We start from the raw sequence: 6,023 nt of genomic DNA, 5'->3' as shown, positions 1-6,023 counted from the left end.
TCCTTTTTAGAAAAAGATTGTCCTGCCATGGGGCATAAGTAGCTTTAAATTAGCAACTGACAATGAACTGAGCTTTTGACAAGCCTCTGGAAAATGCTTGGCATTCCTAATTCCAGCAAGATGCCTTCTGGGTTTCTGTTACACAGATGTGAGCAGTATATTAACCCACATTTCCCCAGCAAGGAAAAAGCACTACAATTGCAATCATTGTCCTCAGAAAGTAATGGACATCCCCTTTTGACCCAGATTCTCAGTATCCTGCTTATGCAGGAATGGTGGCATAAAATGCAAAATGATTCCAAGGTTTTCTGAGCTACTGACGTAACATAATTTTATTTGGGTAAAATAATTTTTCTCCCTAGCTTCTTTCTACTCAGCTCTCAGTGTTACTCACAAAGTTCGTTCCTGAATCCACAAATAGTTGCATAAAGTGACTGGGCTCTCAAGTTTGATAGTGCACGCATACATTTCATATGTTATTTGAACCCAGACTTTGAAGCTGCAAGAAGCCAAACTGGGAAATTTCAAAGAAATGAGACGAAATGAGAAGAAATGAGAAGACAAGACTTATGTAAATGAGCTGTAAGACGATCGCACATAAAACATTTTTCACAAAACAGCAAGTAAAACTATTCTCAGCTTTTTTTCCTGACCTCCTTTCTAGTTTAAAGAGTTTCATTCTGTATTTCAAGATACTTTTACCTAAGCCTGAAAGCATATGCTCTTTCTCCATCAATTTTTCGCATATCATCGGATACATCCAGCGTTTGTGTTCAGGAACGCTCTGGATGCACTAGCAGTCTGTAGTATAAGCACCTCAGACAGGTACCACAATCCCAAATGTGATCTGAACCTGAGCCTGTGGTCAGGTGAGGGCCATAACTCATTACAACATGGAGCTGGGACTCTGGGCTCTGCTGCAGGACAGAGCTATGAGTTGGCTTCACAAGCGAGCGAGAGAAGAGCACCAATCCCTGGTGGGACTCTAGGTGTGAGGATGTTCAGGTCTCCAACCCTGATGCTGTTCCCGACTTCAGATCACTACAGCACAGATCCAGATCCGAGGTTGTTCAGAGAGCCTCCTCCTCTCTACATCTTTAATTCCCGGGTAGTCACAGTGCACAGACTTGCCAGCCAGGCGTGATGCCTCTTGGACAGAGACCTTACTGCTGGCAGGTCACTTGACTCAAGGCACCACGCAGCCCACAAGAAGAGCTGCCTCGCTCCATCCACATGCCCCTCACCCTGGCCTTTGGCAACAAGACCTGCTCTCCTCCACCTCCCCACGTGTGCTGCCACTAACAGCCACTGAAACTCACATTTTCTCATTTATAGATAATTCCTAGATGTTTGGGTTTATTTCTTGATATTATCTTGGGGTTTGGCTGGACAGAAAAAAGCATTTGCAACACATCCCATCTATTTAGAGAGAATGATGTTGCTCTAAGGTGGGAAGTTTTAAAGACACTTTGGCTGTGTCTGAGGCGACCTGAAAAACATGTTGAAGGCTTCAAGCACATGTATGCATCAAACAGTGGATTGTGAAAGTTCCTAGAAAGTTTTCCTTGGAGAACTGAAGCTAGGAACATGTAATCTTCACGTCATTATCCACATTATTAAATGCGTGAAAACCGAACCCCAGGCAATAACACAGCTGTTCTAACAAGAGGCATTTAATCTCCCACTATCATCTCAAAATATATGTGTGCCAGCTCTTGGTTATGTACGCAGCAAGCAAGGACTGTGTACCACGGGAAGCATCAAGGGAAGCTTCCTGTACTGATTTCCATGTCCTTGTTTAAGTTCACAAGTCAGAAAAAAATCCTCCTTTACTTACCCCTAAAGGGGTAGCTGAATTTCCCGAACAAACAAAAGGAGAAAGTGTTACATGGTTAGAAATGCTAACTACACTTGGTCCCAAAAATCACATCTTTAAGAGTACGGGGAATGTGAGTCTTTTTACTAAGGGCAGAGTTAAGAGACTTCAAAAGCTGAATCTCTGGGATCCCATACATCATCATACTCACACGTGACGTGGCTGTGCCCGTCCTACTTGGCGGGAAACTCTACAAAGGCTTGGGAAGACATAGCTGTTGCATCTCTTGCCATACCTAGGTGGAGATGTGGTCCTAACCCAAGTCTGGGGAATGAGCCTTCACAGCAACACAACTACAGCGACCTTCAGGGACAGAGGCACTGCCCAGTCCAAACTGTAGGAGAAAATGGAGGAGGAGCAACCCTTCCTGTTGTCCAAATAGTCTTTGAGCCCCTTTTCCGTAAGAACCTGGGTAATTTCACATCCCTTTTTTCACCTCTGTTCAATGTTTTCGGTCTGAATAGGTTGCAGACAACGCAGGATTAGCTGGCATGTTTTGAAAATGTGTTGACCATGGAAATTAGGAACACATTAAATAAACATGCCTCAGTCACCTCCAAATCTACAAAGAAAACTTATCACTATGCTGCTATCCACTATGTCAAGTGTTTTCCAACTAAAAAATTGTTTTCAACAAACAATCCAAGACAAACTGTGACACATTCAGAAGGGAAGAATCAGGTGAACCCAGTGAAAGGATTTCTGTAGTTGTTTTAGTGGGTTTCATGGTATCCCTTGGGATCATAGCCAAGTGTAATAGGGATTAGAAGTCTTGGACCCTGCAAAATTGCCAGATGCAATTAACTGAAAAGGAATAAATTAATTGGTAACTCTGGTGGCAGCCAGGTGCGCTGTGGTGGAGAGCCCTCGGCAGCTCCTACAGCTTCACTCTGCGGTCGGCAGGAAAGGCCAGTCTCCTGGCACCTGCTGCTGCTCAGTGTGGAGACAAACCCCATCCCACAGGTCCAAACCCTCAATGAGCTACAGCTCCACCCCAACCTGGTCCTCATCCCAGTAGTGCTAACGATGGCTTTGTGATATTTCCGTTCCTTTCATGTCATTTGGATGAAACCACTCCCTTTAGGGCTTGTTTGGGTGGTTCACAGCTACCTAGAATCTATTCAGATTATTAGAAGGTGAGGTGAAATGATAAAAAGAAAGAAATTAAAGTTTTCAATTCTTTCCTGGAAAGTAACTGGAGTGATGACACTTTTGCAGCAATCATGTCTCTTTACCAGCTTTATTAGCTGCACGGCTATCTAAGCCAAATCCTCCTTTACTACATTAATACATCTTGAAACCCAAGTACACAATTACACCTCTCTGAATAGAAGATGGCAATTTAGTGGCCTAAATTCTGAACAAATTTAAACCGTTTCAAGTAGTTTTAAGCAATTGCTCTGTAAAACCTTGAAAACATGGAAGAACCATCATGATCCCAGGACCTGACCACTTGCAGGACACGTGCAATACAACCTCGCCAAGTGATAGCACGATTTCTGCCCAAATACAGGCACATCATCTCCAAATGCACCTTCTAAAGGAAAGCACCTACTAGCCTGAGAGACCTAGTGGCTGCAATGTAAAAGCATTTATTGGAGTTTAAAGCCTGCTGGTAATTATGGCATTCTGTACCAACCTAGCATGACACAGAAGACAAGGGATAATTACATATGTATCCATCATTACTGGCTTTCCCCTCCCTGTTTTGCTGGCCACAGTTTTCCTGAAGTTAAAACAATAGGGTTTGGTGTTGGGTTGTTTTTTCATGAGATGGGGCAGTTATTCAAGCAAGGCTTCAAGATTTTTTATTTATTTTTATATTTCAGTCACACTTTGGCTTACGATGACTGACGGATGTGAGGAGACGAGAAGAAAACCAAACTATCCACTGATTTTCAAAAAGGCACCTCATTCTGCTGGGGTGCTTGGTACTCAGCAGCATTGCAGGGTGAGCAGCAAGCGCTAGAGCACTGCTGCTATCTACAGGTCTGCTCTGCACAGTGCTCAAACCGGCCACGAAACCAAGTCCTGCAACGAGGATGCTCATGCTTGGGAAAGCGACCAAAACCCTGTTGGCTTTTGGGAAACGCGAGTGGGAGACCTGTAGCCTTTTTGTCCTGTGGCTAACGTATGTTAAAAAAACAAAATCAAGCGGACTTCATTAAAGGGAAGGCTGATTCATGCTGCATGAGAGTACAATTTCTGCTTTTGTTTTCTTTCTCTGAATGAAGAGGAAATGTTGCACTCCCAGGTGCAGAGTAAGAGGAAGCATCAACTCCCAGATGGGAACCCTCTCCCACCACAACGCACTGGTGCACAAAACACAATGGGGTACAGAAGGGCTGGAAACCACCTTTGAGCCTGCAGTGCTGAACTTTTAAGACAATTTGTGACGTAATTAGGATTCACTAAAATTTAGTTGTGGCTCTTCATTGTTCGCAATTTACTTAATTTTTCTTTCTCTGCTTTTTCCTCTGTAACTCAGAAATTTTAATAACTGCTTTTTTGCATCTTTCAATAACATAGATCAACAAGATAACCTGGAATGGGTTCAGCATTGCTGACAACAAAGAAGCTTTCGGAACAAGAGAACAATAATAAATAAATCTATGCAGCAAATACAAGAAAACTGTGGAGACACCTATTTAACCAAAGGTTGTGAATTTCAGGATCAGGTTACCAAAGACAGTATCAGATCACAAGCTTTCAATAAGCAGTAGAAAAAGGGCCAAACTCAGAAAGAAGAAATTTTTTTTACTAATAAATTTAATTTAATAAAAAAAATAAATAAATTTAATTTAAAAAAATCCTAATTAGGAAAAAAACCCCAGTTTATCTGTGAAATCCATATCTGAATGTTTGGCTGTTGACATGAACAGCCAAGTACAGGAGCAGAGCACCTTGCAGATGGGGAAAGCACAATTAGAAGCTCAAACAGCAGGACAGTCTGATCTAACATATGGAAACTCTGTGAAGCTTTTCCCATTTGGGAGGCTAGAAAAACCTCTTCCAAAATTGATTCCTTGTGACCATCAGGACCAGCAGGCTTTTAACAAGCCTGTTCCAAATGACTGTCAGCCCCACACTGAGCATGCTGTTCATATACCTGCTTATGAGACAATAATAGCTGTTCTGGCCTCTTTAAATATCAGTTCTTCAGGAAACAACTTATTTCTAGTACTGGATACCTAGTGAAAACTTCAGTGTGTGTGACTGGAAAATAGCATTCTGCCATTTATTTCTTCTTCACATCAAAGTCCTGTCTTTTTGTCAAAGAAGTTTAGTAAAGAATTTACCAGACCTATAACAATTACTGCCCACAAAGTACTGGGGAACGCGAGTAGCCTCTAGTACGCAGCAGATTGTTTAAGCGTTTGGAAGTACAGGCACCAGATAACACTCGGAAATTTCTCATCCTCAGAGCTCAGTCCCCATCCGATACAACTTCATTCTCCGTTTGGCAGTATCTCCTCAGCAAACTTTTACGTTACGTTCCCATTACTGTTTCCGAGAGACTTTAAAGGCTGCACGGAGAGGGAGATGGCGATCATCATCCAAACGGTTAGCCAGGGCGCCGGAGCGAGGCAGGCAGCTTCCGAGGCCAGCCGTCCCCGTGACGGTACCACGCCACGGAGAGGTGCGCTCAGGGATGCAGGCTACAAACTCCGCAGGATTCTCCGAGTTGGGTGGGTACAGTATGGAACACCTGACACTTACAGAAGAAATACGGATTTCTCCTCAATCCAGAAACCTGCACGGATTTGGCACACTCAGAAGAGGTGAGGGCATCCATCAATCCATTACGAGAGAAAAACGAACATAAACGAACATTTCAGAACATGAGCTTCTGGAGTGTATGGATTAAAGTAACTGCAAGTACGAATTACTCTGGGAATAAAACAAAATATTTCCAGCATGGGAGAGGCACGGTGCTCACCGGGCACCGCCAGCTCCTCCGCGGGGGCTCCGGCCACCCCTGCGGAGCGGCCCTGGAAAACCCCCCGCTCGGGCCGCTTCCTCGCCGCCGGGGCCAGGGCCGGGGCGGGCCTCCCCGCGACGGGGCACTCCCCGGCGGCGAGGCGGGACGGCACACGCCCGGGGAGGTGCCGTGCCGCCGCCCCGTCCGGGCACTTCCTCAGCGGCC

This window comes from Tauraco erythrolophus, chromosome 5 (assembly GCF_009769465.1).
Source record: "Tauraco erythrolophus isolate bTauEry1 chromosome 5, bTauEry1.pri, whole genome shotgun sequence".
Taxonomy (NCBI): Eukaryota; Metazoa; Chordata; class Aves; order Musophagiformes; family Musophagidae; genus Tauraco; species Tauraco erythrolophus.
Note: the sequence above shows the minus strand (reverse complement) of the source record.